Here is a 19,667-nt window from a genome sequence, read left to right as displayed (position 1 = left end):
TGTCCCCACATCCTGGCAGCTGAGGTCCTCCCCACGTGGGGGACACCTCTGTGTGCTCATGCACACTGTGCTCAGCCTATAGGGGAAGGAACCTTCTGGAATGGCCAGCTGTCAAGGGCTGCCCCCTCCCACTCACTCAGTGGCCCTCTAACCTTGAGGTGGTCAGTGATGGGGATAGGATGAAGGGACCAGGAGCCAACAGAAGGCTCTCAACGGCCCAGCTGGACCAGCCTGAGCAACCAGAGAGTCGTTCTGGGTTGTCACCCAGTGCACAGTGACGCAAGTCACACTGACATCAGAGGAACTTGTTCAACACAGGGGGCTGGGCTCGGCCACCTGTGGGTTCCAAGTTAATGAGGTAAATGTGCAGCCCAGGACACCAAGCCCATGACTCTTCCCTCCATAGGTGGACGGGAGAGGAGGGACCATATGGGTCTGAAGCGTCCCCTGGATGCAGCCAGGAGGTGGTGGTCAATGCCACCTGGACATGTCCACAGCAAGTGCCTTGGCAGACACAAGGGTACGGTGGACTCCCCACACCCAGAGTTCCAGTGAGGCTATGAGCTCAGGTGAGGGACACGAGCAGAGCACCTGACCAGTCCTCCCCCAAACTGTTGAGGTCACCAAGAACAAGGGCCTTCGAAGAAAAGGTCACAGCCCATAGAAGCCTCTAGGGATGGGACACCAAGGCCTCTGTTTGGGATTTTAGGACAGAAAAAGGGGCATCAGGTAAAACAGAAGGTGATGGGTGCAGGTGGTGACTGGGTGCCAACTACAAAGGATGAAGGGTGACACACAGGAATGCACTGCCACCGTCACACTGCTCTGCCAATCTAAAACTGCTCTAAAATTCTAAGTTCCACCCTCGTGGCACTGAGCATCAAACTCAGGGCCTCACATGGTCGTCAAAATATCCAAGAAGGGGCTGGCCTGTCATCCCAGCAGCTCTGGAGGCTGAGGCAGGAGGATCGCATTTGGAAGCCAGCCTCAACTATTTAGCCAGGCCCTAAGCAACTCAGCGAGACCTTGTCTCTAAATATAATATAAAATAGGGATGGGGATGGGGCTCAGGGTTGAGTGACCCTGGGTTCCATCCCTGATTCTCCCCCAAAACAATTGAAGCCAACTGGCCGTGAGAGACCAGAGTGCACTGGGCCGCACCCCCTCCCTTGGTGCGTGGAATTGGCCTCACTTGAGTCCTGGGTATTTGGAGGTCACTGCGCGTCTTCAGATATGACTTCTAAGGGCAGATATCACCCTGGCCCCTCCTCTGATCCAGGCCCCAATCTTTCCTAGGAACAGACCAGAGGCCGCAGTGACAGCAGTCCCCAGGTGTGGGTTGGGACTGAGGTGCCCTGGTGACCAGAAGAGTGTGTGGTCTTCTCATTCCTGCTCCTCAGGTGTCGGGGAGGTGTCCAGCTGGCTCTGGGCTTCCTCAGGAAGCTCGGTGAGAGTGGGGGTTCACCTGATTGGTGATCAGCAGGCAGATCCCAGCAACCATTTCTGAGGGGTTCCTGTCCACGCCTGTCATCACATCCATGATGGACTGGCCGATGGTCACGATCATGCCAAACACTAGAATCCCAAGAAAACCCTGAGCAGAGTGTGGCAGGAACACATATGACAAATACTGACACTGTCCCAGGGGACCTTGGTGAAGAGTGTCCAACTGTCACATGTCAATGCGCACGAGAACTCAGAGGCTTTCTAGTGAAAGCACTTTTGGTCTTTTTTGTGGCTTTAGGGATTGAACCCAGGGCCTTGCAACCATAGGCAAGTGCTCTACTAAACCTCAACCCAGTCATCCTATTTTTTAAATGATCTTGAATTCTTAAGATGGAAAAACATTTTAAAAAATTGTCAAGTGTAAAGAGAAAACATTGGGGGCTATAGCTTTGTGGTAGAGGCACCGAGTTCCATTTCCAGGTAAAAAATTAATATTAAAAACAGAGAGAAAGAGAAAAAAACACCTGATTTGGGCTTTAGAAAAATAATGCAAATTTTTTGTTTGTTTGTTTGTTTTCCTTTTGGTTCTGGGGACTGAACTCAGGGGCACTCAAACACTGAGCCCCATGCCCAGCCCTATTCTGTGTTTTATTTAGAGACAGGGTCTCACTGAGCTTCTTAGGGCTGTGCTGTTGCTGAGGCTGGCTTTGAACACACAATCCTCCTGCCTCAGCCTCCCGAGCTGCTGGGATTAGAGGCGTGCACCACTGCACTAAGCCAAGTATATTTTAAAATGTCCAAAATAAAAATTAAAAAAAAGAAAACCACTTATTAGTGCTCTAGAAGAATAATGCATTAATTTAAGGCATTGAATAATAAATGCATTACTTAATATTTAATAATGCATTACTTAATTCATTAATGATTAATGCTTTAATACATAAATATATTCTACAATCTTGATTTGTGTCTGAAACTCACAATTTAAGTTAGATGAGTTTCTCACTCAATTATTTAACCTTCTAACTTAAGATCTCTAAGGTATGCTGTATGGAAGATGGCAGAGTAGAAAATTGTAAATAATACATTCCAGATAACAGAAGCTAGGCTTGGCTGACTCTGAGGCTGTTCCCCATTATTGGGGCTGCCTATCATTTGATACGGCCAATACTCTTAACCTAGTTTAACAGCACATAGAAACTGAGACTGCAGAAAAATTATCGAAATTTCTTCCACATCACAAAACTAATCAACAACAGAGCAGGACTGAGAGGATCACCTTTGCACTCATTAAATCCTTTAAATGCAGAAGAAAAATAGCACTTGCTAAATAACTACCATGCACTAGGCACTGTAAGAGTGATTATTCAATTTAATCCTCTTATTTTTTTTTAGTACTGAGGACTGAGCAGAGGTGCTTCACCCCTGAGCCTCGTCCCCAGCCATTTTTTATTTTATTTTATTTTATTTTATTTAGAGACAGGGTCTCTCTGAGTTGCTTAGGGCCTCACTAAGTTGCTGAGGCTGGCCTTCAACTGGCAATTCTCCTGCCTCAGCCTCTAGATCTGCTGCAATTACAGGCATACTCCACAGCACCTGGCTTTGATTGAATTCTTATGACAGCTCTGAAGTAGATGTCACCTCCTTCGTGAGGTATGGAAATCATGGCTGATGAAGGGGTGACCTCCATGCCCTGATCCTTCAAGTCCATCCTCTGGGGCATTCCTGCCCTCCCTGCCCTGCCTGGCCTTCCCCCATACCCAGCACCTCCCAGAAGTGCTCTCTCACTAACAGGACATGGAGCACCTACAGGGTCAGCAAGCAAAGCACACAGGCCAAACGGGGCTGTTTTAATGTCCCCAATTTTAGAGCCAATTCAAATTCTCAACTAGACACCAGAACTGTACCTATAATCTGTCTTACACTTTTGGGCTCCATTGAAGAGGGCTTGGCCTTTTGGGGTGTCACCCACTTCAATCATCTTGGCGCCAGCCAAGAGCTGCATGATGAGGCCCAAGGTGACAATTGCAGAGATACCTAGCTCCATGAGTGTGCCTAAGGAAAGGGGCAGTCACAAAGCCCCTGTTAGCTCAGGAAAGCAAGACGTTATTTAATAAAATGAACCTATAGAATTGCATGCGACCCCTTCTCCACATTGGATGGGCTTCAGGTTGCTGGCAGCAATTATAGAATAACCTCCCCAAATCAATGGTTAGAATACAACTGAATCCATCTGTCCATCCTGCCAGACCCTGCCATGTCATTCTGTTTGGAAAGTCATGTACCCCTCAACAGCCTGTGGCATTCCCATACCCTGGATAGATCCATTCTGGCTGGACAGAGGTCAGAGAGGCCCATCCTTCATCAGTTCATAATACTGGAGAGCATTTCAATCATTTCCTGAGTCTGCTTATGGGGCTGACACAATTGGATCTAGTAGGAATCAACCTTCCCTTTCTATCAGGTTCAGATGAGCTCTGATTCGGAGTGACTGGAACCTCATTGGAACCCCATTTTTAAACTGTGTCCATCAAATGCACCATCAACATACACAAGAAAATCATTTTCAGACCTAGAGGTGACTGGTTAGAGTTGACCCTCCACTGTCACTCGTGGTTTTGATCCATATATTTCACCCCTAGATATGAAAAAGATGCAGCTGAGAAACCAATGGAAAGTTCTGGAGAATGTTCTAGGTGGACTCGCCATCTTGTTTCAGGGATTTCAAACACTCTAGTTTTTTAAAGTTTTCAGAAATTCTCAAGCAGAGACTTATCTTGCTCTTCTAGGTTTTGTATTGCATTCAAACCCAACTCCAAAGAAGATGGTGTTGCTCAGGCTGAATGCACTCTTGATCAGCCTATTTGATGTGGCACATGCAGACTTTCCAGGCCACAGAGCTTCCCATTCTCTGAGCTCCACAGAAAGGCTGTCATTCAACTAAATGGTGCTGGTCCAGCAGAGAAAAGGCAGAGTGAGTCTGAACCTCCCTCTGTTGAGGGCCAGAATCCCTCACATCCAGTAGAAAGGGTCCACAGAATCTGAGGCCATAATACCAAACAGAGGACCTGGAAACAAGCAGAAACAAAAAAGTGGCACGTGTGTCCCCATTCTCTCCCCTGCCCCAATGCCAGCACAGAAGACTGAATTGACCTGACAGCAGACTAAGAAAGTGAAGAGGGGAATGGCCATCCACAGCACCTTCTCCTTCAACTGGATCTGCAGAAGAGGCAGAATCAGAGGACATGAAGTTTTCCAGTAAGTCAATAAAAATGGAGTCCACAGACCCTTTCTCTGATCACCAAGGAAGGCCAAGGAGGGATGGGGGCACAGTTTCAAGGGGAATCACTTGCTAAGCATGCATGATGCTCTTGGTTCAGTCTCCAGCAGACACCCTTCCCCCCAAAAGAGAAGAAGCCAAACCATGCATGAAGCAGAGTCCTGAAAGGTGAGTCTCATGCTTTCTGTGAACAAAGCCGATGCAAAGATGTCCATAGGTTTCACGTCTGGGAATCTTCATATTATGCAGAATCATAATCTTCCCATTGCTTAAGTGAGTTAAATGGAAATGCTGTGCTCTCAACCATTGCCATGAACAGTTTAGATCCTCAGGATGAGGCAAGAGGAAGCCAAGTTGAAAGCCAGCCTCAGCAAAAGTAAGGCACCGAACCACTCTATGCGACCCTGTCTCTCAATAAAAAAACAAACTAGGGCTGGAGATATCTCTCAGTGAGTGGTTGCTACTGAGTTCAATCCTAGGGATAAATAAATAAACAAACAAATAAATAAATAAATAAATTTTTATGTTGTTGATATTTTTAAAATAATATTTTAGTCTTTATTTTATTTACCTCTTCTCTGATGTTCAGTATTTTTTCTTCTACTGGTTTTGAGTCTGGCTTGTTCTTGATTTTCTACCTCCTTGAAGTGAAAGTCTTGGTAGTTTTCTTTTTTGATGTAGGTATGTACTGATCTAATCTTCTTAAAATTGCCTCTGCTCTATGCTATAGGGTTTTTTATTTTGTGTTTCTATCATCATTTTTCTCAAGAATTTTTAAAAATTTCCATTCTATTTATTCATCAACTCTTGGCTATTTGAGAGCTTGTTGTTACATTTGCAGACACACAGGATATTTCTGAAGTTCCTCCTGTTGTAGGTTCCCAAATTTATTACATTGTGTTGAGAAAAAAAAGTTATTTCAAATAATTTTTAGCTTCTAAAATTTGTTAAGGTTTGTTTTATGACTTAACCTATTGTCTATTCCGGAGAATGTTGTTGGTACTGTTGTGAAGAATTTGTCTTCTTTTGGTTTTTGTTGGAAAGTTCTGTGAAGTCCATCTGCTCTGCAGTGTACTTTAAATCCTGTGTAAAGAAAGAAGAAGAGACAGAAGCAATGTGCAGATGCAGAATGATAGAATGGCAGAAAGTCTCCTTGTCCACGCTGCCAGCTTTACTTATAGTAGTAGATTACATTAGGTCACTGGCATCAGTAGTACATAATTGTTCATTGTGCCATTAGGCTACAGATTTAGCAACATTATGCAGCTTCTTTGATAGTTACTTACTAAGGTTGCAATGTGCAATGTTAGGAGATTTGTGTAGCTCTCAAGTAAGTCCATTGTTTAAAGTTACTATTATGTGGACAGCTTCAGGTGCAGCAGAGCTTGGCAAATCACTGTGGTTGTCTAAAAAGAGAGTCCCGCCCCCAGGAGTTAATTGCCTAAGGTCACAGTTGAGGCTGATAAGATTTTAGCAAAGAGCTTCCTCATGCAAGGCATTACCACAACAGCTAGTTATTACACATGTATTAGTTATATTGCTAGTTTCTGAAAGAAACTGCAGAATATTCCAAACATAGGAAACAGGGTGCCTGTTACCTCCTGGGAGTTTTCTCACCATAGGAATGCTGTCCTTATATTTGTATGGTCGAAACACTTACAATCCTGTGTCTCTTTTTTGATGTTTTTGGATGAATGATACACCCATTTTTCAAACTCTGTTAATAGAAGTCCTCTGTTAATATGCATTGAAGTCTCTCTCTCCCTTTAGATGAAGTAGTGTCTTTCTTATGTCTATGTGTTGTAGTATTATGTGATTTTTATATTTATACTTATGATAGTTTCTTGTTTAATAAAACGATTTGTCGTTATATAATGACTTTTGTCTATTTTTACTTTAGGTATTAATGTCTATTTTTTGTGATATAAGAAAAGCTACTTCTAATTTTTATTTCCATTTTCTTGAGATATTTTTCCCTTATTCTTCACTTTTAACGTATGTGTTTTTTTAGAGGTGAAATGAGATTCTCCTAGGACAAATATAGATTTTTTTCTATCTATTATAGAACTTTATGACTTTTTACTGGAAATTTACCCCATTAAGGTGGTTCTTGACAGGTGAATATTTACTAGTGCCATTTTGGTTATTGTTTACTACTTGTGCTGTGTGACCTTTATTCCTCTCTTACTGTCTTCTATTTTTGATATCTTGTACTACATAGATTTGTTCCACAACTCTTTGAGAGTTGAAAATTAAATGAATATATAAATCTAATTGATATAGCATACGCAGAATCAAATAATTCAAAGGTCTGAAGAGGCTTAGGTTTCTTACCTGTGAAAATGTTTACCCTCCTGAAAAATACTATTTACTCTTTTGTTTGCTTTTTTTTATCATCATCATCATCATCATCATCATCATTTTATTAATCTTTATACATCTTAATACTATGCTTTAAAGAAACATGCATTTATTTAAAATATGTTATAAGTAAATAACAGTGGTTATTTAGAGATCATAACACTAACTTATAAATCAGTTGACTGATTTTAAAGTTTTATATATCAAAATAATAACATTAAAATTAGAAGAAATGAATGTTTTTGTTATTGGGGTAACTGGATATGATTGAATAGTTAGAAGAATGTTTGCATAATTTGATTGAATTCCAACTGCATTAAAAACTAAAGTCAGCTGAGTGTGGTGGAGCACACCTGTAATCACAGCAATTCAGATGGCTAAGGCAGGAGAATCACTTGGTATTAAGGTGTAATTTTTGTGATATAAGAATAGCTACTTATTTTTTGTTTCTATTTGCTTGAGATAACTTTGTCTTAATCTTCACTTTTGTCCTATGTGTTTCTTTTGGAGGTGAACTGAGATTCTTCTAGGCAAAATATAGATGATTTTTGTTCTATCAAAAATCAGTACCTTGTGGTGGTTGGTGCTTTTTGAAGTGCAAGGATCTCACATTAGATTTCTTGGTTCCTCTTAAGTAGAAGGACAAGGGGAACTTGACATCTCTTGGAATCCTAGCATGCAGAGCAGGAGCTCATGGCTACAGGGTGTGATGTTCACCCCCAACTCTCTGTCCAGCCAGCTCTCTCTGCACAGCATTGACTTAGATGAGCCATTTGGAATGGGAGTCATACTGGGGTTGCTGGGATTTTGATTTCTCCATATGTAGCTTAAAATTTGTATAATGAGCACCAATCCTTAGAAATAAAAATATTAAAGACTTTTGAGGGGAAAATCTACTAGGCGTCCATCTAGTTGTGGGGCCTGCAATAGTGTGGAGAAGGGAGGCAGTACCTTTCCAGGCTGCCAGGTGCCAGGTGCTTGCTGGACCAGGTGGGTGACAGAAGAGAGCCTATCTGCTCACTCTCAGGAGAGACTAGGCAAAGCCAGTTGGCCTCAGGTGTTCTGGAGCCCTCTGGGGGAGGGGAGAAGGGCACATCTGTGGCCACAATCTGGCATGTCAGCACCATCTAGTGGGTACATTAGGGACAGTCACCCATGATTCCTTTCTGGGAAAAGAAAAAAATCAAAGCAGATTTTTTTTAAAAAAATGTCTTCTTGACCACTGAAATTTAGAAATGAGTTCTGGGATCTGCAGTGAGCCAGTCAAGCATGGGGCATGAGGGCACTTGCTATGTTCTTTGAAGCTGGCGTGCAGCTGGTGGGCCCAGGAAAGGGCAGAGCCATCGTGATTATTTAAAAGTCGCACATATTCTAGCTGGTCCTAGCCTGTGCCGCCCATTAGGAAACATTCTGAATGCCATCACTGTTCTTGTGTATTTCCTCTTTAAGCAAAAATAAAAAGGAAATATAGCATTAGCATTTCCCATATGTGCCTTATGTGGCATTCGTGTAGGTGTGTTGTTTCTTGCCTTCACAATAACTGGTAACACAACATGCGAAGTCCATGTGACTTTTTTGCAGATGGGACAACCCAGGCAGACCTCCTGAAGTCACAGATTCAGCAGAGAGTGAGTCAGACAGGAACTGATCAGCTTGTCGTAGTGTGAGCACAGACATCTCCCTGGTCCCCAGCTGTGGGGAAGGACTCCCCCCCCAGGGCCAGCACAGAGACTGGCAAGGCCATTTGTTGGCAAGAACTCTTTGTCATTTCCAAACAGAAATAGAAGGCTTGTGGAAGGCTTCTGGAAGCCACAGTGCCCATGCACAGCTCCCACAGCCCTGGCTCCATGCCATGATAAACAGCCTAGTTCATCTTCCAACAGTCAAATGGGTCTTTTGATTTTTAAGAAAACCACTGTCTCCAGACTGGCTCTCCTGATGATTCACCACCTTAAAGGTGGTGTCAAATAGAACCTGGAGTCCCTCACATAATCGCTCCTAAATTTGTCACTCAGGCCTCATCACCCACAAAACTGAATGCTCCCAGGGTAGAAGCCCTTGAAGAATGTGCCACACGATGGCCGTTTTGTGGATGGGTTATAAATATTACTGCTACTGACACAGCCCTGAGGAACACGTCCTCGCATTTGTGCACAGGAATATTTATGACCCACTACAGCCACGTGCTGGAAAGATGCTCAGCTGGGCACCAGTGTGGCACCCATGTGGCACCCACTCTGCTGCAAGTGTGAACACCAGCTGCACAAGCTTGTGTCTCCACCAACAAGAGTGGTTATTTCTGGCCATGTGTAAAGTGAGCTCACTGAACACACATTGTCCTTGACAGTTTAAAATGGCTCCTTTTACCTGTGAGTGGGTGTGAGTGTGATGACGATATTAGATGAAAATAATAAAAACTAAATATTATTAACTGCATGCAATATGCAGGCCAGTGTACAAAGACTGCCTGTAATGTCTCAGTCCTCAGGAAACTCCACTAAATGACTGGGGTCCTGAGCATGATCACACCTGACACCAGTGCCCTCTCTCCACAGCACTTTCCAACTGCAGATGGCTACACCATGAGTTCCACTGAATGAAGATCAGCCAGGTGGGAGTGCTCATGGCCACTATGTGCACAGCACACAGCAGGATCATGGCCTTGTGTGGTGTCAAGATGCTCAGCCTGCCCCAGCATGGAAAAAACAGGACAATGAAGTTGGTGACAAAGAGTGCACCCCACCCAAGCTGCAGGCAACCACCAATGGGGGCAGCACCCAGCTCTATCCACTGGCCTCTGCTCCAGTCACCAAGAAACTGATAGCCCCCTGAGGACAGTGGCAATGCTTGAAAAAGACTGTCCAGCTGACCTGCATCTTGACCACAGGCCACACACTGTCTGTCACCCAGGCTTCATTCACAGCCATGAAGTTGTTGGCAGCTCTTCCCCCCAATTCTGCTCTATCCCCACCCTGGGACCTGACTCTTGAGTGACATCTCAATTAGCCCAGCATCTGAGTCTTGTGGCCAATGAAAAACAATGTCACCACTGGTCAAAGAGGGCTGGAGTGCTTTTGGCAAAGTCTCGTTTCCTGATGAGAAATGCTGAGAGTCAAGAAGAATGTTCCCTAACAGCAACAGGACAGCAGTCCTTTCCTCACCCACCTCCTCACTCATTATCACAAAGTGGTAAAATTAAAGTTCAGCCAAAGTACTCTCTGTTGCAAATACTCAAATCCACCAGCATCACCATCCAAGCAGCAATAGACTCTGACAATGACCATGGCTGGATTTCAATACAACTCTATGTACAAACCAGGCACCAGACTGGATTCAGCCTGTGCTCTGCACTTGACCAGCCCTGTTCTCCACTCCTGCTCTGGTCCCAGGCCCTGACAGCTAAACACGTCTTGCTTCCCAGCAACTCTTGAAACTGGTGCCTTCCAAAGAAGAGAGCATGAAGCTCTCTGCTGAATTCCACCCTAGTAAGTGTCAGGAGGCTTTAGCATCAATAGGGAATTGAGAGCTGGAGATGAAGCATGGGACAAAGGGCAAGGACTTGAGTGAGGATATTCCCCAAGCTTGGTTGAGCTGGAGAATCTGCAGGAGAGCTCTCAGGGAGAGGGACTGCAAGGATGCCTCATCTCTCCCTGAAATACACACCAGCCACCTCTGTTCCTTAGCAGCTGCTTTCCTACCAAGTTGTGACCCCACCACACCAAAATGGGGATCACTGCTGACAGGATCACATAATTTTCAAAACCTAAATGCCCTGAATCTTGGATTCAAGCACGAGGTCCATTCAACAACCATCAACTGTGCCAGGCCTTGCTATGGTTTCCACGGAGACAGGGGTGGATGAAACTGACCAGGATCTCATCTTCTGGGGAGAGAGTCAGTAGATGCCTCCAGCAATGGCCAGTGGTGACATCTGTGAGGATCATGAAGTAGGAAGACATGGACAGAAGCAGAAGAGCAGAGAAGGGCTTAGAGCTGCAGAAACCAGTGTGGTCAGGGAAGGTGCCTCTCTAACAGCCAATTCGCAGGAAAGGAACCACCCCAAGGAGAGGCAGGGAACATGTGTTCCAGGCAAAGGGCACATGTTAGGTTCTCAAGATGGGGGGAGTAAAGGTAGATTAATTAATGAATAGGGTTTTCATCTGTAATTCGCTCAACTCTGGTATCCAACTTGAGTGACAAATGATCCAAAGCAGCCACAAATTTCCCGAGAACACCTGTGTGAGGTCCCGGCAGGAAGTTCAACTCAGTGCAGAATGTACCTGATCATTTCCAGGACAGAAGAGCATGGAGTGCATGGCCCTCCCATAGAACCACAGAACCTTTCCTCTTTTTTATGAACTGGAATATCATCCATGACTCCATCCTCAAGTATGGTCCCTGCACCTTAGTTGTGGACAGAGTTTCAGCCAAACACAGGGAAAGAAACCCAAGCAACTTATGACCCATGAAGCAAAACCACAAGCAGTTTAGTGGGCTTTGGAATCCTGTCTAAGTTAATCTGGGCAGTTGCCAACAAGATTCTTTTGGTCCACCTGCACTTCAAAGTTTGCCAATCCCAGGCCACCTGGGGTGTCACAAAGCAAAGACAATTGATGAGGGTCTTGTAACTGGGCACACAGAACTCTGTCCCAATACACACCCTACCATACATTTCAATAAAACTATCTTCCCTCAGCACAACACTTGGTCCTGACATGCACAAAGATGGAGACAACAAAGGACGAGGGCTCCCCAGGAAACCATTCCACAGTCTCCAAAAATGAAAAGGGATTTACACAGTAGGCCTACATAGTTTCCAGGAGGCACTATGGAAAGCAGGTAAATGAAATGCAATTTTTTTATTAGTTTATCAAAACATTACAAAGCTCTTGACATATCATATTTCATACATTTGATTCAAATGGGTTATGAACTCCCATTTTTACCCCGTATATAGATTGCAGAATCACATTGGTTACACATCCACGTTTTTAAACTAGTGTCTACTAGTTTTGCTTGAAATGCAATTTAAGACTATTTTTCTTGTTTAAACAACATGTACCAAGTGCATGGGAGAGAACAGATGACATTCTGCTTTATGACATTGGAATAATCAAAGTACTCAAAGACAACTTCTCTGTACTTCTTCTCCTAAAGCCATAATTCCACACCATTGCAAGAGGGACGAGGCCCACAAAGGTCATCTGGCTGATAAAGATCTCAGAAATGACCAGCTCACTCATGAAGTCCTTGATTGGGTATGCCACTTGCCAGCTGATTTGCTGGGTCCCAGCCAGACCACTGCTGTTGTCGATGCCAAAGTCCACTTGTAGGATCTCATAGACTGAGCAATTTTCTCTGGAAAACAAACACATATTAAAGTTCAGTTTGAAGCACATAACTCAGCATAATGTCAAGAACACAGTAAATGGCCCATTCCCTTTGTCAATAAAGGAAATGATTGCCACTTTCGACCCACACATGGCAGTGTTCACAGAACCTGGCCCATAGCTGCCTGTCTGTGGCACAATCTCAAGATGAGCTTTCAGGATCCTCTGTGGACAGAAGACTGCTCCTCACTAAATGAGAAGCTGCAATGGATTCCTTCCCAGAACATGGTGCCAGTTCCCTCCCCTGTCCAGCCAAGGAGGGAGGTGCCAGTTCCTCAGGGAAGGCCACCTTATAGCCCACATTAACCACCTCTGCAAAGGCCCATTGACCAAAGATAGGCAAACAAGTTCTGGAGATGAGAATGTTGGCCTGTCTTTGGAGGGGCCACTGTTGCCTAGGTCCATGTGCTAGATGGCTGCTGGCACTGTAGGAGCTGCTGCGACTGAGCCATCCAGTGGGACAGAGAGCTGCAAGATGGGGACCCATTGACAAGCATCTTCAGAGCCTTGGGCAGTGGTCCAAGCACAGGCTTTGGAGTCAATGGCTTTGACCACAAACTGGCTCTGGGACCATGAGAGTTGCTGAATTGGGCCTCCACTCAAACAGCTGTCAAGTGGGAATAATGATAGGTGTCCACTTCAAGGACTCAGGTTTCTAATTTTTAAAATGTTGTTCCCCTGAAAGTCTTTAAAAATGATTCCTGGCTCCTGATATATATATATATATATATATATATATATATATATATATATATATATATATATATATATATATTATTTTATAAAAGTCTGTCTATATACATGTTTGTGTGTTTGTGATTTTAACAAAATCTTTTCATAAAATAAGGTATAGATGACAAAATCACACAAGATGTTCCTGAGAGACAGACTAAAACTTCCCTGTGTTCTTTCACTTATCAGTTAACCCTTTAATAGAAGGAGAGGAGAAGCTAACACCAAATGGCAATGAGGAGGGGCAGCTGCACTGGCTAGCTGCAGAGGTGCTGTGTGGTCTGCTGAGGACTGGCCGGCAGCTGCCTCCTTCTTTTCAGCTCAGGTGTGAAGTGTAAGCCCACTGGGCGACACAGCCTGATTCATGCCCCATGCCCCATGATGTGCTGGCTGTCTTAATCAGCATTGTGTTTTGGTTCCATGGCTAATGGTTAAATATTAACAAAAAGCAACTGGGTTCGTCAAATTGATTGACAGGGTGGCCCTCCCTGTTTCATTAGTGATTGCTTCCATTTAGATCTGGGTTGTCCCCAGAGGCCAGGTGTTGATGGGGTTCCTAGTCTGGTGTCGATGAGGTGGGGAAACTTTGGGGACTTTGCAGAAGGCTCTAGATCATGGGCCTTGAGGGAGGCTGCAGAAAGCCAACTCTCTCCTCTTCTTTGCTCAGGGAAAGAGTGAGTGGACATTTGCTCTACCCCACGCTCCCTGCCGCAGGGTGCTAACTCACTACAAGCCCCCAAACCTGACCACAGTCTAAATCCTCAAAAACTATATGCCAACAAACCCCTTCTCTCTGCAAGTTGATGTCTCAAGTGTTTGCTCCAGTAATGGAAGCCAGTGAACTGTCACCATGTTGCCTGGACTACAGCAACAAAGAAAAATCCCAGAAGGGAGATGAGGATGGATTCCAGATTTCCAAACATGGTCACATTTCCCAGTGCACGTTGCACCAGGGAAACAGCATGGGGAGGGCCTCTTCCTGCAGAAAGCCTGGGCTTTGCTTCCCCTCTTCCCTGTGGACAACAGAGGCTCCCTCTGCCCCAACCACAGTGCTCAGAAGAGGAGGGCTTTGAACTATGGGCCCTGGTAGCTCACCTCCTGCGGTCTAGGTCCAACAGCCAGACAAGGCAGGGAAACACTTGCCCCCACTGGCCAAAGGCACATGGCTTCCATGCAGAGAGCCATGTCCTCTGTCTTGTTCCCTTGGCTTCAGATTATGTGTTCTGAACCTTTCCAATTTGCTTCTTTTTATAATCTTTTCTCTTTGGGCAACACAACCCTTTGTCTTCTGGTTTCATCTTTATTACTCACATTCCCTCAGAATGAGTATTCATTACAATAATTTAAATTAAGACCTGCACTGCCCTCCTAGCTGTGTGCATCAGGGCTCCCCACACAACACGTGTAATTCTTATCACAGGATTTCAGGCAGTTTGTACATTATTTTCTATTAAAAACTCAGTTCCACTCAAAGTTGTCACAACCCAGGGATCACAGCTTCCTGCTAAATGATGTGCTGAGATACATTCACACATTCCTGTTCGCAGCAAGTTTCCTCCACAGGCCTGTGTTTTACATCTCATTTGATATCACAATGCAACCGAAGGCATGAAAAGAAGCAGTTATTTATTTACATTATGGAATGGATTCTAGAGGGATACTAGATAAGCATAAATTATCACACCACAGCCACAATCCCTGCCCTTCTTCAGCCCGGGGGAGGAGGGTGAGGCCAGGAGCTGTCAATCACACAGCTCTTTCTCAGTCACTTCTAAGAACTGCAGACTCTGTTCTTAGAAAACAACAGTGACAACCACCTCCAAGAACTTGTGTGGTTCTCTGCATTTGAAACATTACTGTTTGACCAAATATTTCAACAAAATTCCCTCTGCATGGAACCTGGACACCATCACCTACTCAGTGTCCCAGAATGCAGGGACAGATGGCACCCTGAAATTTAAATAAAACACAGATATTTCTTTTTCAGCTATTCTTTTGTCTTATCTAGTTAATATTAAATATTGTATAAAAGTACCTAGCAGATGTATGGAGGGAAATTATGTTCAGTGATTCCCCTTTCCTCTACTTGTTTGATTTAGTTTCAGTGTTGATGGCTCGTTCCTCTGTTTGATCTATAAATTGTCACATATTTCTGTTTTATCACTCATTAGTAATATAATTACTCAATTACTTGTCCATTTCTGCACTAACGTGAGAAAGTTTTAAGGATGGGAACTTTGTCTTATTTAAGTAGCAGAGTCACACAATATTATCACATCAGGGGCACACTAAGTGTTGGTGGAGTTGTCCTTCATTTTGTTTTCTTCTTCATTTTTTAATTTAGCTCTATCAAGCAGATAATCCCAAAATTGAAACATAACCCCTCCAAAATCTCCTAGTTGGCTTTCATTTGAGTTTTCCTTCCTTTGGGATCTGTGGGTTATCCCATTTGAGGAAAAAGAAAACACTTAGTAAAACCCTTTAAGGTCACTGATTATTTCTCATTATGGTTCCAAAGAACAGAGGTTTTCTTTAATGCTTTTACTTTCCTAACTCCATCTCCTTTCTAGAACTGGATATAGAGATATAGCAGTCATTAACTCTAAAAGGATAGCCTTTCAATATATGGGGAGCTATGACACCAGGATTTACTTCATAGATCTTTGCATACTTCCTTACTTTGAATGTGAAAATAAAATCTTAGTTTCTTGCTTCATAAGCATTTTCCTGACTATCTGGCCAGGTTTAGATGACTTCTCTAAAATCTTGCTAATTAATGAAAGCATCACAGATGAAGCTGTTAAGAAGTAGTAGAAGGATAATTGTGTTAGAATGGGTAAGGGTCCACATAGACTGAGATAATTCACATAGTGTGTAGGATAATGGACCTCTAAAAAAACGGTTTTATACATATTTGAAAAATATTAATTTGCTAATACAGTCATCTGGAACCAAAATGGATTGTACCATTCAATAAAGGCATCTTTTAAAAAATTTCAGTGCTAAACCACAAAATATAGCTTTGGATACAAATCTAGCAAGGATAAGCTATGAATGAGAAATCCTAATCTTTCAGTAAAGATTCATGTTTCATAATTTTGACAGGTAGTAGGCATGCCAACATGTTTAAAATGACTTGCTAAGTCACTGAGTATGAAAGAAGCAAATCTAGCCCAAGAGGTGGCACTCCCCTGTAATCCCGGTGCCTACAGAGGGCTGAGTCAAGAGGAGGGCGAGTTCAAAGCCAGCCTCAGCAACAGTGAGGTGCTAATCAACTCAGTGAGATCCTATCTCTAAATAAAACAGAAAATAGGGCTGGGGATGTGGCTCAGTGGTTGAGTGCTCCTGAGTTCAATCCCTAGTACCAAAAAAAAAAAAAAAAACAGCAGCAAAATCTAAGTTTAACACTCCAGGAGCTCCTGATCTGTTGAGAGACAAATGAACAAATAGGTGGCATGACACAGTTATGAATTCTGTGTTTTCATCCCAGATGCTTTCCCTTTCTCCTGCTTTCACCTCCACAAAACAAAGCTATTTAAAAAAAGCACACTAATGCTGTATTTTTTTTCAGTGTTCCCTCTTACCCCACCAGGGTTCCCAATAAATATATTTGCCGGAATTATAAACACTTTCCTTCCAACTTCCAAATAATCAGAGTTCAGAAGTTGACAAAACCTGCCTAGCACAGGCTCCATCTTAGAGTAAAATGGCCAACATGATTTAATGAATGCTGAATGAAAAAAAATTCTCTTTATTAAATTAAAAAGAATAGCTGAAACAGGATGAAAAGTCACAATAAATAATGGTGCCCAAGTGTCAGGTTCAAAATTGTATCATGCCCTCACCCTACCAAGTAGTTAAATGAAGGTAAATCTGTTGGGACTATTTTAGCTTCTGGTTTCATAGCACACTAGAAAACAGAAGAAGACCCCAGCACACTAGTGGACGCCTGTAATACCAGCAGCTTGGGAGCTTGAGGCAGGAGGATTGAGAGTTCAAAGCCAGCCACAACAAAAGCAAGGTGCTAAGCAACTCAGTGACACCCTGTCTCTAAATAAAATACAAAATAGGGCTGGGGATGGGGGTCAGTGGTCAAGTGCCCCTGAGTTCAATCCCTTGCCTGAGTTCAATCCCCGATACTCACTCCACCACCACCAAAGAAAAGAAAAAAGGAAACAGTAAAAGACAGTGGAAGGAAAATACTTGAGTTAACAGCTCAGAATATATAACTATAAAATTTAAAGCTAATTTGGGGGGTACAAAAATGAATGCCAAAAAAAATGGTCAGAAGCAAATGTTCCTGTTTATTTCCCCTATTGCATATGTGTGAAATATTTCATGTGTGTGTGTGTGTTTCCCTATCTTTAGGGAATAATACTTTCCAATAAGGTATCCAGACTGCCATAGGGCAATGTCTCTCATGCAAACAAAAAAAATTAATAACAATAAAAATAATCATGTGACCCCTTGGTTATACTTGCCATAATTCCCTACAGACTGCCTAGGAAAATTCAAACTATTTAATGAGAAAGGCAAAAGGCAAAGTTATTGATTATTATCTGACTCAGCCAATTTGTCAGGCTTCACCACTTTCAGTGTTCTGCCTCCTGCCTAGTAAACCGCCTGCTATGAATGCTTCCATGATCTCTGTTGTCCTCCACTACAGTAAAATTTTTCTCTGAGAACCTACCAATGTCAAGAAAAGCTGTTTGATCACAAGCTCCAGTACTTCTCTTCACACCAGGCCCTCCTCCATTCATGCCAAGTCCATCCAGAAGTTCCCAGGCTTCACACTCTTGCCACATCTTCACGTCTTATTCTTTATGTTTTAAATGTACACCTAACCCACTCCTTTCTGAAATCTTTGAAGTTCATGGCCATGTACTTAATATAATACCTAAATCATGTTCATGTTTTTTTTTAATTTTGAAGTTGAGATGTTTACAGACACTTACGAACAAAACAATTTTTTTGTAAATCAATTTTCTGCATTGACATCCTCAAGTTATTCTTATGACAACCAATGAAAGATAATTATTTGCGATATAAATAATGTGCCATTTCTCAAGTTCCCACAAGTACCCTTTCATTCTTAACTTAAAGCTCTCCAAGCAGTTTTAATTTGCACTCCAACTCAGACTTATCCATATGACTTGTAATTTATAGGATATGTCCAAAAACACCTTAAAACTACCTTAATGTGAAATTATTTCTCTTTGCAAGAAAATGAAGATTAATTTTTCCTGTATTCCTTTTCTGTGTTGGTGACACTTTCACCCAGCTAGACACATGGAAATCATTTTAGTTTCTTCCATCTCCCTCACCTTGGTGGCTATCTTCCCTCTGGATTTCTGCACTCTGCTGCTTCTAATCTCCAAATGGAAAGATGACCCCCTTTAGCCATTTCTACTACAAGAAGTTATAATAACTCTTCAAACATGCAAATCTGGTTTTGTCCTCTTTTATATTAGTATTCACTCTCAGATGACTTTCCCCACTCACTTTTACAAAAAAAAAAAAAAAAAAAAACTTTCTTTATCCTTCCAAATGGCTAACCTGTCACTTCTGTGATGACTCCCTTGATTCTGCCAGGCACAAACTTAATCATGTTTATAGCCCAAGTGTTTGTTTCTACTTATTTTGGTTGTTGTTTTTCTCTATGATTATATTTTAGTAGTATTTCATTTATATATTATTTAGTTTATTCATATTTTATATATATATATATATATATATATATATATATATATATATATATACATACATGAGTATGTGGGTATATGTTTCAGTGGAACCTCACTTTGCTCTGTATTTTCAGTACATAGCACAAAACCTGGCATAAACAATGACCTTGATAAAATAGACCCTTAAAACACGCCTAGCACCATTATCCAATTGCAATAAAAATCATTTTTATCTGTAACTTTTAATTTTTTTTTCTAAAAGACCCAAATTTTTTCCTGTGCTCATGATGTTCTTCATTCCTTCTCCCCTTCTATCTCCATTTCCATCTTTATCTCTTTTATCCCTCCTTTACAACCCATCTAACAATTATGATTTTTTGTTTGTTTGTTTTGGTACCAGGGATTGAACCCAGGAGCACTTAACCACTAAACAACATCCCGAGCCCTTTTTTATACTTTATTTCAAGACAAGTCTTTCTAATTTGCTTAGGGTTATGCTAATTTGCTGAGTTTGGCTTTGAACTCATGGTCTTCTAGCCACAGCCTCTGGAGCCACTGGGATAACAGGCATGTGCCATGGCGCCCAGCTGGAACATTTTTTAGTTAAGTAAATTCTCCACATTGGTCCCCTCTATTATGAAAAAATATGGGGACAGATTGTTTAGAGATTTTCTTTTCTTGTCTATCTTTTTTTTTTGTACCAGAAATTGAACTCAGGGGCACTTGACCACTTAACCACATCCCTAGCCCTATTTTGAACTTTATTTAGAGACA

Source organism: Spermophilus citellus (genome assembly GCF_964194105.1).
Source record: "Spermophilus citellus genome assembly, chromosome: 14".
Taxonomy (NCBI): Eukaryota; Metazoa; Chordata; class Mammalia; order Rodentia; family Sciuridae; genus Spermophilus; species Spermophilus citellus.
This window is presented reverse-complemented; position numbering follows the sequence as displayed.